Source organism: Pseudorca crassidens, chromosome 18 (genome assembly GCF_039906515.1).
Source record: "Pseudorca crassidens isolate mPseCra1 chromosome 18, mPseCra1.hap1, whole genome shotgun sequence".
Taxonomy (NCBI): domain Eukaryota; kingdom Metazoa; phylum Chordata; class Mammalia; order Artiodactyla; family Delphinidae; genus Pseudorca; species Pseudorca crassidens.
In genome coordinates, this window is record NC_090313.1 from 61363298 (window position 1) to 61377739 (window position 14442).

The 14442-nt window shown below is 39.4% G+C and overlaps 1 long non-coding RNA gene across 1 annotated transcript in view; it reads right to left on the bottom strand.

The window, feature by feature from the left end:
- The window catches only part of LOC137211325 (uncharacterized), a 126297-nt gene that overhangs the window by 106348 nt on the left and 5507 nt on the right, over positions 1-14442 (bottom strand). Inside the window, exons 3-5 of the long non-coding RNA XR_010937030.1 lie at positions 14205-14313; positions 9702-9808; positions 6403-6577 (exon numbers count right to left, since the gene is read on the bottom strand). This is a non-coding gene — a long non-coding RNA (uncharacterized lncRNA). The remainder of the gene's footprint in view (positions 1-6402; positions 6578-9701; positions 9809-14204; positions 14314-14442) is intronic.

Consider the following 14442-nt stretch of genomic DNA (forward strand, 5'->3'; position numbering starts at 1 on the left):
AATGGTCTCCTCGTGTCCATTCTTTTCCTCTTTTCAACTCTCCACACAGCAGTCAGGAAATCGACTGTGTCCTTCCTTTATTTAAAATCCTTTCCTGTCTCCCACAGTGTGGCCTGCAAGGCCCTGTACGCCCTTTTCGACCTCTCTGATCCTATCCCATGCCACCTTCTACCTGTGATGTGCTCTAATTTTCTTTTAGTTCCTCAAATGCCATGCTCCCTCCTGCTTTGAGGCCTCTCCACATGCCATTCTCTTTGATTCTTCGATTTATTGATTCCCACTCATCTTTCAGAGCTCAGTTCAAATGTCACTTCCTTAGGGAAGCTGTCCTTGAGTCCCCAGAGCAGATGAGCTCCTTTATAGCTCTACATCCCATTCCTTCATACTCTGTAATTATAAAGCTGAGTAATTTTTAATGTCTTCCTCCCAATCAGCTTGTAAGATTCATGAGGGCAGAATCTCAGTCTATAAAGGCTCCCCGCTGGATCCTGAGTACCCACGTGGTAGGGGCTTGGTAAATATTTACTGGATGAATAAATTAACAAAAATAAATATGGAAGTTACTGTTGTAGGCTTCACCAGCTGGTGAGTACAGGTGTAGTGCTGTAAGTTCATGCACTTTCAATAGTTCCGTCACATTTGTGACAGCTATGAATTTTTTCCTTCCATGTGACATTCAGATATTAGACAGCTGCAGGAGTGGGTGACTGGCTTCTCCTCTAGTTCATTCTTCTGAGTCTCTCTCTTTTTCCCTCTGGTCCACCCAAAATACCAAGGCAAAAGTGGACACACACACACACACACACACACACACACACACACACACAGCTTTTACACAGTATACAAAGGGCAAAGGTAGGTTTAGAACTCTGGTTTCTTGAATTCTACAAAAATATTTTTCCTCCTTATTTCTTTATTTAGTGAGATCTGTTAATTGGCCTCATTCTGTTAGAAAATAATGTCAATCAAAAAATAATATAATCCTTCTTTAAGAACCACAAATTTCTCAAAATTCTAGTTTCCTAGAGATCCTAATAAAAACTCAGACAACTTGGAATAATTTTCTAACAGCACATTTTGCACTCACATCCTTATCTTGCCCTTTAACTTTTCATTTATGTCTAGATTTTGTTTCCTAAAAACATCACAAGCTGCTTGAGAAGAGAGTTTATGGGTCTTCTACATTATACTCTCCCCATATTTGTGCATAAAAAGGGCTTAACAAATTTTCTCAGTTGTTTTCAGAAAGAGAAATTAAATTGAAAAGGGAAAGAAAATGAACTAACCCTTAGAACAAGTTATTACAAAATTGTACATTCTATAATTATATTTCATGTCCTATGACAAAGGAAAAGGAAGGCTGTAACAAGAAGGTAAACCTGTACTCTAGCTAGTTGAAATAAAAGCCATGTTAACTGTGAAGATAAAAGTTTCCATTCATAAGTGAAAGATGACAGATTCAGAAATTATATTTTTAATGGAAAATTATTTTCACAAACTTCTCTGGATTAAAAAGTCCTTGTGACTTAAACATTCTATTATGGCCAAATTTAACTCATTTTTTTTAAACCACTGGACCACCAGGTATGTCCCTGAACTCATTAAAAAAAAATTTTTTTTTGCGGTACGCGGGCCTCTCACAGTTGTGGCCTCTTCTGTTGCGGAGCACAGGCTCTGGACGCGCAGGCCCAGCGGCCATGGCTCATGGGCCCAGCCGCTCCGCGGCATGTGGGATCTTCGCGGACCGGGGCACGAACCTGTGTCCCCTGCATTGGCAGGCAGACTCTCAACCACTGCGCCACCAGGGAAGCCCCCTTAACTCATTTTTGACTAACACTTTTTTAGATATCTCATTGAATCTTCATAAACCCTGTGAGGAGGACTCAGAGCATAAGCAATTATGTAAAAGAATATAATGAATCAGAGAAAAGCTTCCTGACTTCAGATCAAAGATCTTCTGGGTTGAGAGGAAAGGGAAAATCCAGATGGCAGTGGAACAAAGGAGAACTTGCCCTGTGGGTCACTGAAGAGGGGACTGATCTTGCCCCAGTGGGGAGGAGTGAAATGATAGAAACACCAGGTAAGTTTGTGGGAACCAAGAGGAGAGGTAATCTAGACGTGTTCTTGGAAAGAGGTCCAAGGAAACCCAAGATCTCAGAGACCGAAGGACTGTGTGGTGGGTATGAGTCTGAGACAGCTTACAGAGTCCCATGTGTCACAGTGTAGCCTGGAAGCAGTTGGATGGTTCTGTGGCCTGAGAGTGCCACAGGAGTGTATGGGGTTTTAGGTAGCACCCCACAGTTTCTGTGACTCAGCTTGGCAATGGAATGAGTTTTTTGTACCCCAGAGTCTGTAGAGAAGTTGAAAGGATAGTTGTCAAACCTGCACGGGCCTTTTAAATGGGATTGTGGCAATGTTGCCTGTGTGTCCAGTAAACAAATATGAAACGAGATGATGGATGGCTAAATAGAAGCCAAGGTGATAACAAACAGTCAAGGACCAGATGTCACAACTCCCAATGCTCTGACGCTCCACGTGCACCCCAGAAATTAGATATATCTCTTGGGTGTATATTGACTAAGTTTAAATTTTTGCCACTTAGAGGGTAGGGGCTCCAAATAGAAAATAATTTAGAGGAAAATAAGGTTACTATTTCTAACACAGCTGGTTTTGTGAGCTAAAAATGAATCCATTACTTTTATTAATAGCATCCCCTAACCTCGTTTTGCTGTTGAGAAGCAGATCTGAGTGGGATGTGGGCCTCCATTGAACTAGCAAAAGAATAAAAGGTGTTTGGGGGAAGAAAAAAGGAAGTAGGAGAGGCATTGTGAAAGGATCCTCTTTCTAACTGGAAGAGAAGGAAGAAAGAATCAAGAGGAAGAAGAAAGAAGAGAAAATAGATGAATACCCAACATCTCTTTTGTTTTCATTAAGATATTCATACTGACTTCATGGGATTTCCTGTTTTTCTAGCATATTCAGGAAGGAGACTTTACCCTAGACCACTGAAATTGGAATTTTATCTGAGGTGAGAAAAAGAGAATGTTAGATTTGAAATCACAATCCAGGTTGAATTTCTGGCTTTGCCATTTAGTAGATGTGTGACCTTGGACAACCTCTTCAAACTTAAGGTTCAAATCAATCGTAAAAAGGGTTTAATAAACTACATACCACTGAATTATTGAGAGAACTGAGTCAATATACATGAAAGAGCTTTGTAAACGGTAAAAACTGCACCATGTGGGGTACCATTTTGTGGTGGAGATAACAAGGGGAACAAAGTATACAGGTGTAGAAGGCACATGGGGGTGAAGGGTGCTATTTTGGAATTTCTGAACAGATAGTTCAACATGAAGAAGTCAGGCTTACTGGAAAAAAGTGTTCCAGAAGAGGAGAAAAAGGAGAGAAGGACTTAAATGGGCAGCAAAGGTAAACCCAGGTATCCTGACTTGAAGTTTAGTAATTACGTCAAACTCTGTTTACTTATGCGTACCTATCAGAGTCTCTTGGTCATTTACCTCAGAGATCTACTGACAGTGGGAGGGAAAAAGAAATCTTGTATAAAGCTCCAGAGCCATCAAAGATGGGGCAGGACTGGGGAAAGAGTATTCAAGAGAGATCCCTGGTAGTGGGGAGCCAATTGTGCGTTTTGGAGAACAGCTATATTGAAGGAGATTCCCACAAATGTTTTATTTTGAAAAATACCAAACTTTTAGAAAAGTTGCAAAAATAGTACAATGAACACTGGTATACCCATTACGTGTATAGAGACAGAGAAGGAGTACATTTTTATAGATGTGTGTGTATTCACATTTTGTATATAGATAAGCAGATAAAAAGTATATAGAAAAATTTAAGTATATATATATATATATATATACATGTATACTTTTCTGACCATTTGAAAATTGTAGGTAGACATCATGAAACTTCACCACTAAATACTTCAGTATGTGTCTCCTAAGAACAAGGCCATTCTCCTGTGTGACCACAATATAATTATCCTACTCAGGAACTTAAACTTGATGCAATACAATATCTAATATTCTGTATATATTAAAATTTCCCCCATTGTCCCAGTAACATCCTTATAAATCTCCAGTTTAAAGGGGATTTAAAAATTGTTGAAAAAATGTGTTCAACATAAATGTCTTCTCCATTTTCCCTACAAAATCATCAAAAATAACTACATTTCTTGTTAATATTTTTATGCCAGTAATTTGTTTGGGGGAACTTGTAGATGTCTCATGTCCAGATTGCCAGGGGGTGAAAACAGAAACAGTAGCACCTGCCAGAGGAGAGGTTGGTTGAAGCTGGCTACAAGTGAAGTAACAATTTGGAGGAAAGGAACTTTGTAGAGACAGTAACAGATTTAAACCACTGTTCTGTTCCTGGCGTGCTGCCCCTTTCCTTCTGACCCTATGATTTAAACCTGTCCTCTAGTCTTTTGTATGGGATAAGTCTCTTACAGTGCTTGTTTCCCAGATCCTACCTACCGTGATATAAAAGCTTGTTCTCATGGTCTTTTTTGTAAAAAATAGATTTTATTTTTTAGTGCAGTTTTATACTTACAGAAAAATTGAGAAAATAGTACAGAGATATCCCATATATCTTCTCACCCTTACACACAATTTCTCTTATTATTAACATCTTACATTAGTATAGGACATTTCCTACAATTAATGAACCAATATTTTCTGATTATTAATAAAGTCCATATTTTATTTAGGCTTCCTTGGTTGTTGTTGTTGTTTTAATCTTTTCACCACGCTGCACAGCATGTGGGATCTTACTCCCTGACCCGGGATCGAACCTGCACCCCCTTCATTGGAAGGACAAGGTCTTAACCACTGGACTGCTAGGGAAGTCTCTAGACTTCCTTGGTTTTTAACCGAATGTCCTCCTGTTCCAAGATCCCATCCAGGATATGAAATTACATTTAGTTGTTATTTCTCCTTAGGCTCCTTAGACGATGCCAGATTTTCAGACTTTTCTTGTTTTTGATGTCCTTGACAGTTTTTCACTCCTAGGTCTTTTGATAATTTAATCTCCATACATTGCTGGGCACAGCGCCACAACAAATATTATTTTGAATTAAGTATTATCTCTGCTAATGGGTGAAAGTCAGATCTTGTTTGAAGTAACCACATGATAAGGATGATAAAGTTATTTCAGTAGCCTTGTTTGTGTATAGGTCATATTGTGACTACTTATTGATTAAATATGGGCTATAGAGTTCACAGCATTCATTGGGTGGAACAATCTTCTCTGGGTGGATTGAGTCCATGAAGCTCCAGGCACAAAGATCAACTGAGACAGCAGAACCAATCAGAGGTGCCTTTTCCTCTGGAACCCTATGTTCTTACAGACTCCACATGGCAAATGGTCTATGCTTTTCTCTTTATCTTTACAAGCATCTTGGGATAATTTGGCTTGAGACATATGCACTAACATTTACCAAACAGGTATTTCCATTGTCCTTTGTTTTTTATTTTTTTCAAATTAAAGTACAATTTACATATAGTGATAAGCACAGCTCTTATGTGTACAGTTTAAAATGTTTTGACAAATGCATACACCTGCGTAATCCATCAAGCTAGGGAGCACGTTCATCACTGCAGAAGGTTATCTCGTGTCCTTTTCAAGTCAATGCCTGCCCTTGAATCCCCAGAGGCAGCTACTGGTTCAATTTCTTTCACCATAGATTAGGTTTGCCTGTTCTAGGACTTCACATAAATGGAATCATACAGTTTGTACCTCTTTTGTGTCTGGTTTCTTTAGCTTAGCATAATGTTTTTGAGATTCATTCATGTTCTGTGTCTATCAAAAGTTTATTCCATTTTATTGCTGAGTAGAATTCATTATATTGTATAAATATACCACAATTTCTTTATCTACTCTTGTATGGATGGAATTTTTTTTTCTGGTTTTTGGCTGTTATGAATGAAGTTGTTATGAATATTTATGTATGGGTCTTTTTTGTGGACTTATGTTTCTCAGGATTTTTTTTTGTTGGCCACACCGTGCGGCTTTCAGGATCTTAGTTCCCTGACCAGCGATTGAACCCAGGCCCCGGCAGTGAAAGCACCAAGTCCTAACCACTGGACCACCAGGGAACTCCCGACTAATGTTTCTCTTGAGTATGGAATATCTGGGTCACATGGTTGGTGTATGTTTAATGTTTTAAGAAATTGTCAAACCATCTCCCAAAGTGGTTGTACCATTTTATAGTCTGTATTAGTTATCTATTGTTGCTTAATAATATTGCTACAAACTTAACAGCCTAAAGCAACACACATTTATTATCTCCCTGTTTCCGTGAGTCAGGAACAACTTAGCTTATCCTTTGCAAGGCTGAAATCACGGTGTTGAACAAGACTGCTTTCTCATATGGAGGCTCACCTGGGAAAGGATCTGCTTCCAGATTCCTGTGGTTGTCAGCAGAATTCACGTCCTTTTGGATGTATCACCGAGGGCTCTAATTTCTTGCTGGCTGTTGGCTGGAGGTTGCCCTCAGCTTCTAGAGGCTACTTGTAGTTCCTTACCATGTGGGGTTCCTTAAATGGCCAGCTGCTTCCTCAAAGCCAGCAAAGGAGCAAGAGACCCCAGCAAGATGAGTGGTACAATCTTATAAAATGTAATCATGTAATCAAATACATTTAATCACGTACATCCCATCTCCTTTGCCACATTCTATTGCCATATTCTATTACAAGTTCCACCATATTCAAGGGGAGGGGAGCACATAGGGCATGAATACTAAGGGTCAGGGATCAAAGAGGGCCATCTTAAGAGCGTGTGTACTACATTCTCCCACCATAAATTGAATGAGAGTTTTGGTTGCTAAACATCCATACCATCATTTGGTGTTGCCATCTTTTTAATTTTAGGCACTTTATTTGTTGTAGAGTATGTCATTGTGGTTTTAATTTGCATTTCCCTAATGTCTAATGATACTAAACATTTCTCCATGTGCTACTGGCCACTCATATATCTTTCTTTGGGAAATGTCTTTTCATGTATTTTGCCCATTTAAAAAATTGGGTTGTTTGTCTTTTTATTATTGAGTTAGAGGAGTTCTTTATATATTCTGTTCATAAAGATTTTCACAAATAGTACTGAAATGACTGAGTATTTATATGGAAAAAAATGGACCGTAACTCCTACATCACACTGTATATAAAAATTAACCTAACTGATATTTACAGACTATTACAGTCAACAACTGCAGAATATACATCTTTTCAAAGGCACATAGAACATTCACCAAGATAGACCACAGGTTGGGCCATAAAACAAGAGTGAATAAATCTCAAATGACTGAAATCAGACAGAGTATGTTTTTTGAGCTTAGCAGATTGAAATTAGAGATCAATACAAAAACTCTGGAAAATTCTCAATTATTTTTGTGTACTTGTTTTATCAATTCCTGTGAAAGAAGTACTATTATCGCTAACTATAATTAAGGATTTGTCTACTACTCCCTTTAGTTTTGTCAATTCTTGCATCATGAATTTGAAGCTATATTTGACATATGCATATTTAAAACTGTTGTATCTTCTTGAGTGATCCTTTTATCAATATGAAATGTCCTTCTCATCTCTGGTAAAACTCCTTGTTCTGAAGTCCACTTTCTTTTATATTAAAATAGGCACTCTAACTTTCTTATGATTAAAGTTTTCATGGCATGTTTATGTCCATCACTTCAACCTAGTTGTGTCTTCATATTTAAAGTAAATCTCTTGTAAAAAGCATATCACCATATCTTCCTTTTTTATCCAGCCTGACATTTGCTACTTTTTAATTAGAGTATATTTGTTTTTTAGTTATGCCTTTTTTTCATTTTTTGGAGATTGGTTGCTCTAGTGATTATAATATGCAACTCTGATGAACTCATATTATAAAACTTTACATATAATGTAAGAATCTCACAATGGTGATCGTATATATTTTTAAATTAAAAACTATAGTTTTTTCTTATTATAAAACACAATACATGGAATTGTACAAATCTAAACTTACTGTATAAAAATAAAGTGAATGAGGATAGAAAGCCCAGAGATAAACCCACACACCTATGGTCAACTAATCTATGACAATGGAGGCAAGGATATACAATGGAGAAAAGACAGTCTCTTCAGTAAGTGGTGCTGGGAAAACTGGACGGCAACATGTCAAAGAATGAAATTAGAACACTCCCTAACATCATACACAAAAATAAACTCAAAATGGATTAAAGACCTAAATGTAAGACTAGACACTATAAAACCCTTAGAGGAAAACATAAGAAGAACACTCTTTGACATAAATCACAGCAAGATCCTTTTTGACCCACCTCCTAGAGTCATGGAAATAAAAACAAAAAAACCAAATGGAACCTAATGAAACTTAAAAGCTTTTGCACAGCAAAGGAAACCACAAACAAGACAAAAAGACAACCATAAGAATGGGAGAAGATATTTGCAAACAAATCAGCGGACAAAGGATTAATCTCCAAAATATACAAATAGCTCATGCAGCTCAATATCAAAAAAAACCCAACACAATCAAAAAATGGGTGGAAGATCTAAATAGACATTTCTCCAAAGAAGACATACAGATGGTCAAGGGGCATGTGAAAAGCTGCTCAACATCACTAATTATTAGAGAAATGCAAATCAAAACTACAATGAGGTATCACCTCACATGTTAGAATGGGCATCATCAGAAAATCTGCAAACAATAAATGCTGGAGAGGGTGTAGAGAAAAGGGAACCCTCTTGCACTGTTGGTGGGAATGTAAATTGATATAGTGACTATGGAGAACAGTACGGAAGTTCTTTAAGAAACTAAAAATAGAATTACCACATGACCCAGCAATCCCACCACTGGGCATATACCTAGAGAAAACCATAATTCAAAAAGACACATGCACCCCAATGTTCATTGCAACACTATTTACAATAGCCAGGTCATGGAAGCAACATAAATGTCCATCAACAGACGAATGGATAAAGAAGATGTGTTACATGTATACAATGGAATATTGCTCAGCCATAAAAAGGAACAAAACTGGGTCATTTGTAGAGACATGGATGGACTTAGAGACTCTCATACAGAGTGAAGTAAGTCAGAAAGAGAAAAACAAGTATCGTATATCAACACATATATGTGGAATCTAGAAAAATGGTACAGATGAACTGGTTTACAAGGCAGAAATAGAGACACAGATGTAGAGAACAAACGTATGGATAGCAAGGGGGGAAAGGGGTGGGTAGGATGAATTGGGAGATTGGGATTGACATATATACACTAATACGTATAAAATGGATAGCTAATAAGAACCTGCTGTATAAAAAAATAAATAAAATTAAATTAAAAAATAAAATAAAATACATAACTAATGAGAACCTGCTGTATAGCACAGGGAACTCCTGTACAGTAGAAACTAACACAACATTGTAAAACAAGTATACCCCAATAAAAATAATAATAATAATAAAGTGAATGAAGAGAAATAACCTCTGTCTGTACATTGTTGTTCATCCTTTGAGACCTTTTCCTACATGTATATGCACTTCATTGCTCCTTCTATGAACTTGACGTCAGTAGGTATTATATACAACTAATTGCTCAGTCTTATGAGAGCATCTTTCGAAAGACAATGTAAATGACTCTAATCTCAGAACAAAGTTCTGGGAAGAAGAAGATAAAGAATTTACCTGCTATATCCCCTTGTCAAACTTTTTCTTCTCAGACATTAAATCTCCCACATTTCTGGGTTGTGCATGTGTAGGTACTGCCTGGTCCTGCAGCATCTCATGCCTCACTGCCAAAAGAAAAACTCCAGGATAGGAGATGGGAGATATATCGTTTGGGTATAAGGTGAGCCACCGTTAGGTTGTGCTCATGTGAAGTCTGTTGCCATAGCAGTATACGCCACAGGAGTTGGTTGCCAGTGTTGCCTGGGACAAAACAAGTGGCTAATGGCCCTGCAGCCAGTGAGGCCAAGAGCATCTGACTTTAGTATAAGTGTTGCTGAAGCAAGCACAAGAGCATCCGAGTACATAAGCAGTGTTTGATAAAATACATCTCTTGCACCACTCATTTTCATTCATGCCTTCCCATTATATTCACCCCCATACTATAAGAAGGGCATCAGTTTTTGTGAGAAGCTCATGCCCTCGCTTCTTTCCTAAGGGGGAAGGAACAAGTCCATTTTGTCACAGAGTCCTATTCAAGATGGTGTCCAGCCACAATCTCTGAAAAGACTTACGGCAAGAAGGTTGAGTCAAGCTAAACCCCCTGCTGATAAAGATAACACCAAGGATGATAATCTTCATCTGTCTCTCCTCTACCCTTTTGTACCCTCATGTCAGTCAATCACTGGCTAAGGTTTGTTGGGGGTCGGGGAGTATAGATTTCATAGATGAGGCAACTCCTGTTTGGTTGAGGACAATTCTCAGTCAACACTCACGTTAGCTGGGGGATGAGTGTGCCAGTAGATTTAAGCAAAGCACTAACAGCATCCATCCACTACAAGGGGCTAATTCTATCTCCACTCTTGATTTCTTGCACCTTTATATTTTAGTTGTTGGGGGCCACAGCACCATATATTAGCTGTTGGTTTGTTGCTTATATTGTATTTTGTAGGGCAGTGCCCAACCATGCACTAAGTCTGGAGTGTTTTGTTATGCAACAAGATCTAACTAATACAGATGAGTCACACAGCAAGACCATAGGGTCCTGTGGTCGTGTGTTCATTGTTTCTCTTCTTTTGTCATAAAATGGATCCTTTGATCTGAGCCATTTTTGTGAGAGAAATCATGTCAATATATCAGGATTCCATAAATTCTTGAGTCGTGGTGCTGGCAGAGGCACTGAGGGCAAGGAAGGCAAATTCATAACCAGATTAGGTACTAGTCTGATAAGGATGAATCACTGCCTCCTCTTAAGGTAGAACGGGTCCAATGTAATCAATCTGCCAACAAGTGGCTGACTGGTCTTCTCAAAGAGTAATGCCGTATCAATGGCTCGGTTTTGGTCTCTGCAAATAGCAAGTTGGGAATTCTAGCTAGATCAGAATTGGTGAGGAGTCCATATTTTTGGACCCATGCAAGACTTTCATCCTTGCCACCATGACCTCTCTATCATGGGATCTTTTTGCTAGCTGATGCCACAAGACCAGTCATCTTGTTCACCTGGTGCCTGAGAACCTCTTCTGTGATAGATGCTCTCGGGTGAAAATTAACATGAGACACAAAGATATAAACACCTTATCCTCACTCCCTTGGATCCATCCATATTCTGCTTTCCAGACCAAACTGTCCCTAACATTCTAATCATTTTTTTCCAGGTTCTGACCAAGTAGCCAAGCCATTCATCTCTGCCCAGAAGTTCATGTAGATCCGCATTTCAGGCCACTTCTTCCTCTTAAGAAGTAATCAGGTGTACTGCTCACAAGTCTGCCCAAGGGAGGATTTCTCATCATCACTGTACTTTGGGGCATTAAGCAGTGCATGTAAACTAGGTCCAAGATCTTTCCTCCTCCATCAGTTGGTCTTAGAGAGCCCCCTTAGGCCAAAGGACTGCACTGAGGGAGAGGTTTGAGATATAAGAGTTAGGATTATCTGTTCACATAACTTACTCATGCCTTGTTGGTCTCTGCTTGGGCCTGATCCTGAATGTAGCATATCCATTGTACCACAGATTGATGCTGTGCCTGCCAGACCTTATAATTCAGTGGATCATAATAAGCTCATGAGCTATTCCTACTGCTTAGGCATTTGGTCTCCCATTCAGTCTGCACTCAGTCTGCATTTGGGCCCAGGAGCAAAAACAGCTGATTTTTCAAATAGTAATTCTCTGTTGTAGAAGACATTGCCTTGCTCCAGAAACTTAGGGCTATAATTGATACTAGGGCTTTCCAGAGACACTATACATCACTTATTCACATACCACAAATACCTCTCATCCCACTGGATCTGCTAGATTATACAGCTCAAGTAGCAGGGCATCTTGCACTGCAGCCTGGACCTGATCTAGAGATGTCTCTGGGCACCCACTAGCAATTATAAGTCATCTGATAAATGGGTTGTAGTTATATTCCCAGAGACAGTATATGCCGCCCTCGAACTCCAAAGAGGTCCGTAAAGTGATGAGTCTTTCTCTTAATGGTAAGAGGTGAGAGGTGCAACAACTTGTTCTTTACATTAAAGGTGATATTCCTAGCATTCCCAGAACATTGGAATCCTAAAAACTTCATTGATGTGGCAAGCTCTTGGATTACCTTAGAGTCTATCTTGTGTTCTGCAACATGCATGTGTTTTACTAGGCCATTTAGACTGTGCTATTCAAAGTGCAGTCTACAGACTGGTGCTGGATGGTAAACTCTTGGTTACTGGCTCATGGTGAGATAAATTGAGAAATTTGAAAATCTAGGTTTAGAGTCTTTTATAGCAATTTGACATGGCTGTGACCTCCAAGAACATGATCAGAAGACTCATCTTATTGAACAGGGTACAGATCATCTTCGTTACTGTCAAACTCATGTGGTGATTAGCATGTGCAGTAAGTTATGTACCGGGTAAGTTCAGCAATTTCCAAAAGTACTACTTCAAGCATATTGAAAACAAACAAACAAACGGTCCTTCACCACAGATAGCTTAAGAGGCATTGATCTAGATTACTTGCCCTTTCATGCTCACCAGGACAGAGGACAGAGTTAAAAGAGCTCTGAGGCTAGAAGGTAAATGTGTACTCCTATCCTTTCTATACAAAGGCAAAGTGGTTTTGATTCTTCCTACTGATGGAACTCAGGAAAATCACATTTACCAAGTAATACCTCTATACCAAATGCCAAAGTCCATGTTGATCTGCTCTAGTGAAGACACCACATGAAGCATGGCAACTTCTAATGGGGCTATCAACTGGTCAAGTTTATGGTAGCCTACTGTCATCTGCCATGATCCCACTTTTGCAGGGGTCAGACAGAAGAATTGGTTGAATGAGGATATAATGGAAATCATCAACTCTCCATCCTTTAAATCTTTGAGAGTGATGTAAGTCTTCACAATTCTTTCTAAGATACTGTCCTCCTTCTAAATTACTCTCCTGGCTTGGGGGTATAAGTGCCAGTTTCAGGGACCTCTACGTGGCCCATCCTAAATAATGGCTAGTACTCCACAGGTCAGGGAACCAATGTGAGGATTTTGCCACTTGTTAAGAGTTATCTGTCCTAATTATACATTCAGTGACTTAACCACAGAATGTGTTCATAGACCTACTGGACCTACTATAAGTTGGAGTTGAGCCAAAATTCCATTGGTCCCGATTCTAACTGGAGAATCAGGACGGTATCGTGTTAGCTCAGATGCTGTATCTAACAGTTCTTGAAGACTCTGGGCATTTCTTTTTTTCCAGGGCATAGTTACACTGGCAAATGGCTGCAAGTCCCTTTGGAGAGCCACTTGCTTCAGGAGTCACTGCATGATTTACAGGCAAGAGAAGAGATGATGTTTCTACCAGCCAGAGGGTTCAGGGCACTGGTGGGTTCGAGCTGGCTCCTATCAACTCTCAGGAGCCAATTGTGTGCATCTCTTCTCAACTCTGCTTAGAGACATTATGTTGGTAGTTTGAAATTGATTAAGTTGTGAGTGTTTATTCAAAAGAAATTAGCGAATGCTACAAATATGGCCCTTCCCTGCATCCCCCTCCTGAGAGCCAGTTGCTAAATTTTTTCCAGTGTCCCACAGGGGAGAATTGGGGGATTCAGTATTCTCAGGGTCACCCACTCAAATGTCCCATTCCTAGGTCTTAGCTCTCTTTTTCCTTTCAGGGACTAAATGTGGACATAGGAGACCCTTCAAGTCTATGCATTTAGTTGCTTTTTCAGCTCTGCTGCCCTTATAATCAGGTCCCAGGCCTGATTCTTAGTATAGTTTGCTTTAGGCTATAGGAAATCAGTCTTTTAAAACACTGCCAGGAGAGGCCCTCTCACTTGCTCAGGGTGCTTTAAGGTGACAGTTGGCTGCCCTGAGGTATCATTTTCCTTTGCAAGGTTTACAATTCCATCAACAGAATCCATTCTATCCTATTATCCCCATACTGTTCAAGCACCACAGCTATCACACGTTCCAGCGTCCCACTGTCTGTGTGCACTGCACCCCAATGGGCCACAGGTGGGAAGCTTAGTAATTATGATATCACTGTATGGTCCCACTTACCATGCCCTGGGTCTTTATCACCACAAAATCAGTGAGGAACTCAACTCCAATATCCCATCCCGATTGTCTGCAGGACACTCCTGATGCCGCATCTTTTAGCTTGGGTTCTCTAGAAAATAGAGCGTGAAGGCAATTTGAGAGAAACGGGAGTGAAAACAAAGGGGAGTGGGCAGGGAAGGTGGGGAAACTAATATAATAGTATAGTACTAAAGTAGCTACCCTTTGGTATCAAGCCCAA